This window comes from Muscardinus avellanarius (genome assembly GCF_963383645.1).
Source record: "Muscardinus avellanarius genome assembly, chromosome: 7".
In the NCBI taxonomy this organism is placed as follows: Eukaryota; Metazoa; Chordata; class Mammalia; order Rodentia; family Gliridae; genus Muscardinus; species Muscardinus avellanarius.
In genome coordinates this window covers 37335652-37347746 of record NC_137793.1, presented here as the reverse complement: position 1 = coordinate 37347746, position 12095 = coordinate 37335652, and positions in this window count along the sequence as shown.

The following is a 12095-nucleotide window of genomic DNA, read 5'->3' as shown; positions in this document are numbered from 1 at the left end:
TACATGTATATGGACCAGACAATGTTCAGCTTGAAGTCAGTTAAGTTGTTGACTCATCACACAGCATAGAAGGAACCATTAACTCTATTGTGTGTGTGTGGGTGGGGGGTAGGGGTACTAGGACTTGAACCCAGGGGATTTCACCTTCAAATTACACTCCCAGTCTTACTGTATTTTCTTATTTGGAAACAGGGTCTCACTAATTTGCTGAGGGCCTTGCTAAGTTGCTGAGGCTGGCCTTGAACTTGTGGTCTTCTATCTGTCTCCCAAGTACTGGGAACACAGGTGTGAGCTACCATACCTGGCCATGAATTCCATTTTACAGACGAATGAACGAAGACCCAGAAAAATGAAGTACCTTCCCCAATTCAGTTTACCAGTAAAAGAGTAGGAAGGCTTTTAAACAGCCAACTAATTTACTTCTTCTCTAAGGTCAGAGAACAGTTTCTATTTTGAAACAAACAAAAAATGTGTGCTACTGAAAAAAGTGTTTTGAAAATAATGGCCAAATATGTTTCCATCATTAATATTATTTTTTAAAACTGTGTTAAGCGTGCAACCTTTAAAAATCATAACATTGCAAGCTTAGAAAATCTAGCATAGAATTTCAAAACTGATTTTAAAATAGTTTCAGAATACTTGGAACAAGTGATTTATTAAATAAGTAAAAATATACTAAGGTCCAATTTGTTGACAAGGACAAATGATAGATTTGGAGAAATACAATTGATTAGCAAATTTCAACAAACCACACATAATTGAGGAATAGAATTTTTAAAAAAGTAACTTTAATGGTTTAGGAATCTGAGCCAATAATGCATTTTTTTCTAAAAATTGGATGGACATATTTTTGAGAAGCATCTTTTTCAGCCACAAAAGCCATTAAAGCTGTACCAGACTTTCAAATCCCTGTATCACCAAAGTACTAATCAAGAATTAACAAAGAAAGAAAGAAGAATATTCTTTTGCATTATTCTCACTGTAAAAATGTTCTGAATGGTGGAATTATTTTTAGTGAGAAATTTTTTCTATTAATAAAATAAAATAAAAATTATACTAAAGTTTATCTTCATATTCTCCTTTAAATTTTTCTTATTTTGTAAGCTTTAAAATGATCACGATGTATCAGTACAATAGTGTATGTATATATCTTATAAGTGATTATATAAAAACAATAGGACCCCTATTCAAATATTCTACTAAAATGGGGCATGATGAACTGAATTCAGAGGCTACTGGATGTGACGTTCTTCTCTTAAGCAGTGGGTGATAAAATCTAAGATCTCAGAAGATACTTCCCTCTAAGGCAGGTAGTACCTCATTACCCAGCTCATTGTCTAAGTTTCAGAAAAAGAAGAAAAAAGAAGGGAGGGAGGGAGGAAAGGAGGGACAAAGGAAGGCAGGACAGACCAAACCCAAAACGAAACAAAACATGGCTTAAGACTCAACTTTTTAAGCGAATCATCTTGATTTAAGACTTGGACCTGTTTTGTGCAACATCTAATGTACTGTTGATGCTCAGTAAAGTAAGAACTTTTGATATTAATAATTAAGAATTGATGGTACTGCTCCTGTGAAATGATTATTTTAGAATTATTACCCCTTCACTCATCAAGAAAAATGAGAGGAACGGACAGACAATAGCTTTTAAGAAAATTTAGTTCCAGCTACTTTGTGTACATATGGTATTTTCCCGCCCTCTTTGGTAAATCTGATGAACAACCAAACAAGACAAGACCCAGAGCCAGCCTCAGCTGCTCCCCCCACACCGACTCTTTGTCTTCCTATCTTTAGGTGGGAATATCTAGGATGCTGAATTATATGATTTTAAAGTGCTTGACAAACATTAATTAACTGGAGGTTCTTTGTTTGAAGAGAGTTATGTCTAATTGTGAATATGTCTCCAATTATCTGCTCCTCTTTTTTGACTGTATTATTATCTGAAATGTGCAGTGATTTGCTTGCACATTTAATTTCGGAGGACTTTCGAAATAGGTAGAACCATTAAAAAAGTAACATGCGGTTCCCTTAATTAGAAAAATTGTAATTGTAAGAGATTCATGTTTATGCTCATGTATATACATATTACATACATCTACACCCACGCATGCATCCACGCACCCACACACACTCAGACTTTCTGCTAGTTGTACCCATACTCTTTTTTAAGCCATGGATTTTGACAATTGTGATCACTCACACTGAATTGGATGCCATTTCTGGCTTTTTAATAGTGGAAATTCAGAAATACTCTCCAGAAAAGTGAATTATTCCTCCTACAAAAGCAAATGTAACTAATCATGAGAGAAAACTAGCCATGCATGTCAACAAGTCCAGGGAATTGGCTGAGTGTTTTTGATTCATTGCCTACCATGGCCCCCTCCTCCCACCCCTTGCAGGAGGAGAGGTGACCATTGCAATGGCAGCCGTACCTGACACGGTATGTGGGCCTGAGGACCAGATGGATTACAGACTGTGAAAGATGCTGGGCTCATGTTTTGGCATTGGCAGTGCACACTGTTAATTAGGAGCACAGCTTTGAACAATGTCTTAAATAATTAGTCGGGGCAGGTATGTGCCTGCACAGGGGCGGATTACAGATTTTTCTGTTGCTTAGAGAATTTTCTATAGTAACAAAGGAACAAAATGTAAATTAATCTACAACTGCAGGACTTAAACTTATTATGCATTTCAAAACAGGCTTACAAGAAAACCACCCATCAAAACCTACTACACATGTTAGTAGCCCAGAAATGCTGATGTTCATGCCACTCTTAGCTTTGTGTTTTTGTGCTGCTCGTCAGTATGAGATGGTGGGGACAAAACACTCTCGTGTTAAACAGACCCTAGTTCAAATCCTGCCTTCAACATTTACTAGCTGCGTTACAAAGAGCAGACCTTAAAATCCTCATTAATAATGTAGGAATCACGGTAACAACTAGGAGTAGAATCGTGACCTTTAATATTCATATATTAAAACTCTAACCCCAGTACCTGAGAATGTGACGAGATTTGGAGGTAGGGCCTTTACAGAGGTAGATTGAAAGTTGGGCACTGTGGCATACACATGTAGTATTGCCATTACTTGGGAGACAGAGATAGGAAGAACCTAGCTAGGTTTGAGCTTTAGCTTCAGCAACTTATAGAGACCTTCAGCAACTTAGCAAGACTCTATCTCAAAATAAAAATAAAATAGGGCTGGGGTGTTGGAAGTCTAGATCAAAGGTAGAATGCTCCTGAGGTCAATCCCCAGTACACACACACACACACACACACACACACACACACACACACACAGTGGGGGGAGGGTGGTAGGATAAGTTGAAATGAGGCCGTTGGGAAGGACCCTATTCTAGTCTGACTGGTGTCCTTGTAAGAGCAAATCTGGACACACAGAGAGACATCAGGGACACATATGTTCCGAGTGAAGAGGTAAAAGGAGGGGTAGCCATCTGTAAGCTGAGGAGAGAGTCCTGGACAGGTCTTTCTGTTATGATCCTCCAAGAAAACAAACCCTGCTGGCACTTGCTCTTTCTTGGACTTCAGTCTTCAGAGCTGTGAGAAGATAAATTTCTATTGTTTAAGTCATCTAGTCACTGGTATTTTGTTATGGCAACCTTAGAAAACCTTCATTGTACCTGTTATAGGATTATTATGCAGATAAACAAGGTACTTTTTGCATGGAGCCTGATATCTGTCCTATATTAATGACAGTTGTTACTGTCATGTAGGTATTCAGCAAATATCCTCCCTCTCCTCATTGAAAACATTCTCCCTTCTCAGGTTCCTCAGCCATTCTGCTTGTGAAGTCTGTTGGAAACTGGACCACAGGCAGTGCAGTTCTTTCCTTTATGTTCAACCTACTTCTTTATGGAGTATTCAACCACCCTAATTCCTGTCCTGGGGTCCTTTCTCTGACTTTTTTCAGGTCTCACCTGTGGAGACAATGGCTCCTCTAGGACAAGTTGCCTGAATAAGCAAATCTACCTTTTTTTTGCCCTTTCAAAATCTACAAAATCAACCAGGAAGGGCTGCCTGGCAGTGGTCAAGGTAGCTGTAGAGGGAGAGTGAGAACACCTCATTGTGACACTGGTGGTGTCCTATAGTTCTACCCTTTTTCTTTGACATGAAAAGTGTTTGGATATCTAATGGCTCCATGTTTTGCCGGGAGTCAAGGTGGGTGTCATCTCAGAAACAAACCCAAACATCTGGGATGCTCTTTCTTGATATTTGGCTTTGGAGCCAGGGATATTAGCACCAACCAACAGTCACAACACTTTCCACTTTGAGCCAAGACAGAAACAGTTGGTGATTTGCAGCCATCAGGGGCAGCCCTTCACCTGGGAAGCCTCTGTGAGTTACAGCAGCTCAGAGGCTCGCCCCCCTGGCACCGGCACGGTGACTGCGTAGTGCCTGAAACCTGAGCTGTGGTAGTACAATTTTTTTTTTTTTTTTGGTGGTACTGGGGTTCCTGGAAGCCCTTCTACCTCCGGGCTACACTCCCAGACCTATTTTTACATTTTTATTTGGAAACAGGGTCTCCTAAGCCAGCGCGCGCGGCTGGCTTCGAACCTGCGCGATCCTCCTGTCTCTGCCTCCCAAGCGCGGGGATTACAAGCGTGAGCCACCACGCCCGGCATGTAGTACAATTTTTAAGATGGTCGGGATGTAAGAGATTCTAAAGGGAAGGAATTCCGAAGAATTATTCTATCTCTATAGATTAAGAAGCTTGTTGGCTGCTAGCATTTGTGCATTTATTAATTCAACCAATATCTATCACATGCTTACCAGGAATAAACCACTGAAATGCTCTCTGAAGAGCAAATAATAATAATAACAATGATAGTAGCAGTAGTGTTTTTTAATGTCAAAATCACCCTTTACATATTACTGTTGATATTATTGGTAACAATGTTGAATATCTGCCATAAAGCAAGAACAGGCTAAGCAGTTTATATGCACTTTTTTTTTTTTTTTGTAGTAATCTCACAAGAGAGATACTCTTGTCTCCATTTCACAGAGGGAAAACTGAGGTCCAGCTAATGTTCAAGATCAAGAAGCTGGTAGATTCTGAGGCCAGGAGTGAAACTCTGGCTCTTCTGATCTCCAAATCCATTAATTTCTTTATTCATTCACTTACTTAACAGATATTGAGAAGGAAATGTCTGTGATAATTAAGGTTCTTTGTGTTCTGCACATGGAAGTCACTTTGAAGAAAAACATTATTTTCATGAACATGCTAGCTTTATATAACTCTGATTCATGTTTCTGGTGTGATTTCTATACTATCTTCCTGAGTGTCCAAATCTGTGCTCCCCAGTCTGTAACCAGCTTTCCCCTGACATTTGAGAGCTGTACCTTTGGGTACAGCTGTGTACTATGGGGGACCATTTGTTTTACTGTGCCAGTGGGTCTTCCTGTGAATGTGTTCATCAGATCATATTTGCATGGGGTGCTGGAGAGTTCAGAGAGGTGGGGCAGGGAGGGTAGGAGAGCAAGGACCAGGGTGTGTGAGAAGTGTGAGGGGTGGGTCTCTTTTCAGGTTGGGGACTCTAGGAGGGGGTAGTGTCTGCTTTGGTTCCTTTCAGAGGCTCAAGGCTGCTCTCTTCTCAAATTCATTTAATCCCAATTGGAGTTGGATGATGGCTTGGATACAGTCTTCTCTGGAAAAAAAATAAAAGCCAGGCATGGTGGTGCATGCCTGTAATCTGAATTCTTGGAATGCTGTGACAGAAAAATCACAGGTTCCAGGCCAGCCTCAGCAACTTAGAGAGACCCTGTTTCAAACCAAACTAAAATATGAAATAAAAATAAATAAATAAGCCGGGCATGGTGGTGCACTCTTGTAATCCTCACGCTTGGGAGGCTGAGACAGGAGGATCACAGTTCACAGCCAGCCTCATCTACTTAGTGAGGCTCTCAGCAACTTAGTGAGACCCTGTTTCCAAATAAAATATAAAATAGGTATGGGAGTATAGACCGGAGGTAGAAAAGCCCCTGGGTTCCACCCACAGTATCACAAAACAAAAAACAATAAATACATAAATAAATAAATAAATAAATAAATAAAGGGCTGAGGTGAGGCTCAGAGATAGAATGCTTCTTGGTTTCATCCCCTTTACCCACCCCAAAATGAAATAAATAAGATAAACAAAATCTCTCTTTCCCTGAAATTTATATCTAACTTCCATTTACATAGAAATATAATTTTGTGCCGGGCGTGGTGTCTCACGCTTGTAATCCCCGCGCTTGGGAGGCAGAGACAGGAGGATCGCGCAGGTTCGAAGCCAGCCGTGCACGCTGGCTTAGGAGACCCTGTTTCCAAATAAAAATGTAAAAATAGGTCTGGGAGTGTAGCCCGGAGGTAGAAGGGCTTCCAGGAACCCCAGTACCACCAAAAAAAAAAAAAGAAATATAATTTTGTTTAATTCAACTACAACCTAATGTTAATAAAAAACTTGTGTCTATATCATGCTGATCATTTACATGGCGTGTGTGTGTGTGTGTGTGTGTGTGTGTGTGTGTGTGTGTGTGTTTTGCTGGGAATTGAACCCAGGGACATTCTACTTCCAAGCTACACCCCCAGCCCTATTTTTCACTTTATTTTTTTTTATTTTTATTTTTTGGTGGTACTGGGATTCCTGGAAACCATTCTACCTCCAGGCTACACTCCCAGACCCATTTTTATATATTTTTAATTTGGAAACAGAGTTTCTTAAGCCAGTGTGGCTGGCTTCGAACCTGCGTGATCCTCCTGTCTCTGCCTCTGTGCACCACCACGCCCGGCTTTCACTTTATTTTGAAACAGGGTCTCACTAAGTTTCAGAGAGCCTCACTAAGTAGCTAAGGCTGGCTCTCAAGTACTGGGATTACAAGTGTGCACCACTAACATCATCCCCTCTGGTTATTTTGGCAGACTCTGGAGTGGACAATTTTTTTCCTTTTTTGCCAAGTCCCGGGGTGGGGGGAGGCGGAGGCTCATGTACTTAAGTAATCTACCCCAGTTCCAAAGCCAGGCAGGGGGGAATTGTAGGGGACATACCTCATCTTTGGTTTGAAAAGGTTAAGATGCTTTGGCCACATCAAACTGCCCCCTGACAACACACTTGTTTGTAAAGCAGAAACCTGAAAATGCTGGATTCCGGGATCACAGACCGGTTTCAATAAACAGAAAGGCTGACCTAAGTGGCTCTCTTCTGCTGGGTATGTGCCCTCTGTCTGCAGCCCTAATGCTGGAAGCCCCTCTCATTCTGCTCTCGCTGGGGATGGCTTCCAAGGATGGTGGCTGGCTGTGAGCCATCTCTGCCATTGAAAGGGCACATTACAATGTCAAATCTCTGGCCAGACTCCTCAGGTCCCTTTTTACTCTGTGTGTGTACCAGAGGGTTTAGTATGATTTTCTTTCCAAGTATCTGTGACTTGATTTCCCTGGAGACGGTCCTGAGTGGCAGGGGTGAGGGGTTGGACAGCTCTGAGGTGTGGCTTATGCCCAGGGCTTCTCTGTGGGACTAGGTGATGTCATTCTCTGTGGGTCTTTCCCTGTCTTCCAGTCCTGCCTCCCTCACCCTCTTACCAGTAAGAAAACTTTATCACTCTACATATATCATCTCAAATTCTGCTTCTAGGGAACTCGGCTTAAGAGAAAGGATAATATCGAAGTTAATGAATGTCCCTGAATCCCTTGGTTACCCTAGTTTGGCATTTATTTCCATATCTTTAATTACATAATTTCAATGGTTATTTGTCATCTGATCTGAAATTGTTTAAAATTTTTGAGCCTCTTCATATCTCTAAAAAAGGAGTAAAGAACACCTACCCCTTAGGGCTAGGGTAGGATTTAATGAGATAAAGTAGGTAAAGCATTTTATGTAGTCCTTAAAAAATTTTTTTTATTAGTACATTGTAGTCATACATCTTAATGGGATACAAGATGGTAGAGACATACATGCACACATCGCCCAATTAGCTCTTAGCCAATTGTAGTACTTATAGGTGGGGTTCAGATATTCTTACTTATTCTTCTTGTGATTTTTTGCAAGGATATCCCTCTAGTAGCCATCTGGAAAATATTGTCAATAGAATAGGGTTAAAGTCATAGAATAATTGTATAGCGGTCCAGCCTTGTATCTCTATGTGTCATGAACTTGGAGACAAAAGCCATTTATAGTCATATAATCCAAGTGTATTAAGATTTAGCAGCTGCTGATTGCAAACATGGTCGCATCATATTAAACCCCAAATATCAATAACAGCAAGCAAACCCCTAATTGACTGGCTTCTTGTTTACTCAAGGAAGCTCAGTCTTTTACGGAGTTCCCTCCAAAGGGTGCTCACATACATCTACAAATATTCCTCACCACTGTTTGCTGATCCCAGGCTTGTGCTATAGGTCCCTTTGCTTCCACAGAGTTGCCGATCCTAGCCCTTCATGTTGCTCCTATCAACACTACTGTTGATTCTGCTGTTGCTAATGAAGATGGACATTCTCATGCCTGATGTTGCTTTTTATTTATTTATTTATTTTTGGTGGTACTAGGGGTGGAACCCAGAGGCTTTCTACCTCCGGGCTATACTCCCAGACCTATTTTATATTTTATTTGGAAACAGGGTCTCACTAAGTAGCTGAGGCTGGCTTCTAACCTGTGCGATCCTCCTGTTTCAGCCTCCCAAGCACAGGGATTACAAGCATGCACCACCACGCCCGGCTGATGTTGCTTTTTAAAAAAGGAGCAAAACCACTGTATCCCAAGGCTTACTGTCTTCATGGCTGGTATTTGAGGATGGAGGACCTTTCATTTTTCTTGTTTTGCCCTCTGCTGAGACACCTCTGGCAAGGTTGCTTGTGCCCGCAGTAGTTTCTGGTAGAGTTCTTTCACCTGTAAGTGGCAGAGCCAGGATTCCAAAGAGGCCAAGAACAATAATTCCAATGGATGTGTTGGCCTAAAAGTACCATTGCCATTGTTATATAAATGCATAGATGCTGGTAAAGCTGGAAACCCATTGCCCTTCTGATGAATCAGGGATAGCTCTATTGTATCCCAAGGTCAAGGAACCTGAGGCTGTATCTCTTGACTACCAATGAAGAAAATGTTCTTTTTTCTTTGAGCACTTGTGTGTCTGTACACCCCTGTGTTGTGTGTTGGAAGGGGAGCAGATGGAGAGGTGGGGATGCAGGAAAAGTTAAAAGGACTCACAATGAGTTTATCAGAATCAAAAGAGTTACAGAATTGTAATACATTGTCAATCACCACACAAAACCCTTTCTCCTCAGGCCATTTGTGCTGTCAATCTTCTTGAGTGTGAGGAGTTCTGAGACCTGCCATTCCTCTGTAACCATCATTACCTCTGTGCTCCAAACCAAGTCCTGTTTCTGGGTCTTACTGCAGAGAGACAAAGCAATTACTATTTAAAACCACAAGTGACCGAGGCAGCTTCAGCCTAAGGAAGTAGCATAATTTCTCTCTGGAGTAAATAGCCTTTTATTTAGCAAAGATGAGGCCCTCAGGGCATGATTTGGAAGGAGCATTGAAACAAAGTGATTGCTAAACCAATCAGCATAAAAGGTAAACAAGGATTTTTCCCCTCCCTGAAGAAGAACTGAGAAGGAAAGAGGAAGAGTGCAGGCAAAACCTGGGGTCAAGCCACAGAAGAGAAGGCTGTCAGTCTGCGGGCAACTCCACAGGTCAGCTGTCACCAGCTGCCAGAGGACAAGGGTGTTTATGCTCTGTTTTAAGCTGCTTGTTCTCTGTGCTGAAAAGTTATCGCCTGCATTGAGAACTTGTGTGAGTCATGTTTCATGGAAATCAAAGGAAAGAATCTTCGTGACAAATCTTAGCATGTAGAATGCAGAGCAAACTGGACAGCCTTGGGCTGGGTTAGGGACCTTTGGGTATTCACAGAAAAATTTAGGAGAGGACTAGATTTCTAGTAACCATTGGGTAGGGAGGATGCCAGGCAATTTTATTTGATTCTCAGGGGGCAAGATGACCTCAACTAGTATCTAGATGATGACTTACTTCCTTGTATTCTGACTCCCCCTTGCCCCAGCTATGTAAGTGTACACTCCACATGGCTGTATATGTCTGGATTTGAACACATTTCTAGTTTTTTTTTCTCTCTGTAGGAACATTACTGAGACCCATGTGACTTTTGCTAGGGACACCCCACTCTTCAGACATGGTATCTATGTTTGAATTTCAGTACTGATGATGGGTTAAGTCTTTCTTGAGAAACTCTTTGTTTCCAATGACAAGGAGTGGGTACCAACGATAAGGGAAGGATGGCTATTCCCTTGGGCCGGGTCCCAGAAGCATTTGAGGCTCAGTGCCTGTCTCACTAAGGCTCTCCATCACAATTAAGAAATGTCAGATGGGCTTTTCCTTTTGACTCTTGGTGAAAGGCTAGAACCCCAACAAAGATGAATTAGGATCTTCAGATTAGTTTTTAAAAGCTGGTCTGAAGTATGGATGGTCTTGTGAATCTTATGTATTGGCATTTTACAGACATTGGAGAAATGTAGCATAGAGCTAGAGAGAAAGTGACTTTCATGAGTTTCTTGATCTTCCCAAAAACCTTCCCTGGAAAATATAGCCTGATTTTTATTTGCACTGTTCTTTTCTTATATAATATAGTGTTATTCATTTCAAAGTTTGGAATTCAATATAATGGTTGGCTTGAGAGTTATGTTCTGAAGGATGTGAAAGTTAGATCAATTTCAGATTTATTTTATGCACTGTAAACATGGAGACGTGATAGCTGGTATTGGTTGTTTACATCCAAAGAATTGTGAAAAGTGCACTTAGAAACAGGACCTGTGATTTTGACAATAAGTGCTATTTGAAATACATCTTTCCTTCTAAGTTGGCAGATTAGGTTGATATTAGTAAAGAAGGGGCGTGTATGTGAGTGTAAATATCACTCACTCAATCACTTCCAGTGAAATAACACAGAGAAGGAAAAAGAAGTGGCCATAAGGGAAAATAAATGGACCATGAGTATGAATAATCTCCACTGCATTCAGCTGTACTCATTAGTAATAAGCATGGCCTTCTTTTTAAATGCTTATTTATTTTGCCATTCTGGCGTTCAATTAAAGAGGAGGTGATCTGGAGATCACTACCACTAAGCTACATCCTCATCCTACCTTAAAAGGTCAAGTGTAGTAAACATTTTCTGAATTTTTTGAATCTGAATCCTTAGAAACTAGCTCTACCTGCACCTGTCACTAGCCATAAACCCTGGATAGTCTGCGCCTTCAGAGCCTTAGGTTTCTATATCTATAAAATGGAAAATAAACCTACCTCTTGTGTTAGACTCTCAGAGGATACACTGTTCATGAAATTTTAAGTTATGCAGTGGGGCACTGGTAGGCTCTTAAGGCCAGGTGACCTCTGGACGCCTGGAAATATGGCACTGGCACCTCAGGGTCTTCAATTGGGCCATCAGTTTCAATGTATGCATGCACCTACTGGCTGTATTGACACAGCACAAAGCTAAGGGCAGATATGACAATGATTTGTTTAATTTGATTGATGTAGACTACAAAATTGGGCCATTCAGACTACAAAATATCTAGGCTGCAATGATCTGATATTGGCTGTCTACTTCCATCAAACTAAGTAGATAATTAGCAAACACCATTTGACTTTGTGATACATAGACAGTAATTGTGGGTCTTTCTCGGTTAAAAATCTTATTCAAAGTTGTGACTTTGGTTGTCACATCTGTGCAGATGATTTCAATGTTTGTTAGTACCTTCAGCTTTGAGGGTTTTTTTTTCTGAAAAGACTTGTTTTTCCAACAGTCATTAGGCATTTTCTACATCCTCTCCCACACACAATTTTCCCCCATTTCATGCTCTGATCCTTATTTCTCATCCCATACAGCTAATCTCAAACTCACAGTCACCTCTGATTCCTACCTTCTCCCTGCCTTCCTCAGTCCATCAGATGCCAAGTCCTATCGATTGTATCTACAAAACATCTTTCAAATCTTTCTTGTCCTCCTCTCTAATTCAACTGATCTGCTATCCTACCTCTTAATCAAGGCCCAGCCTACAATTGAAAAATCTCTGTAACGGGCCTCTGTTTTCCAGC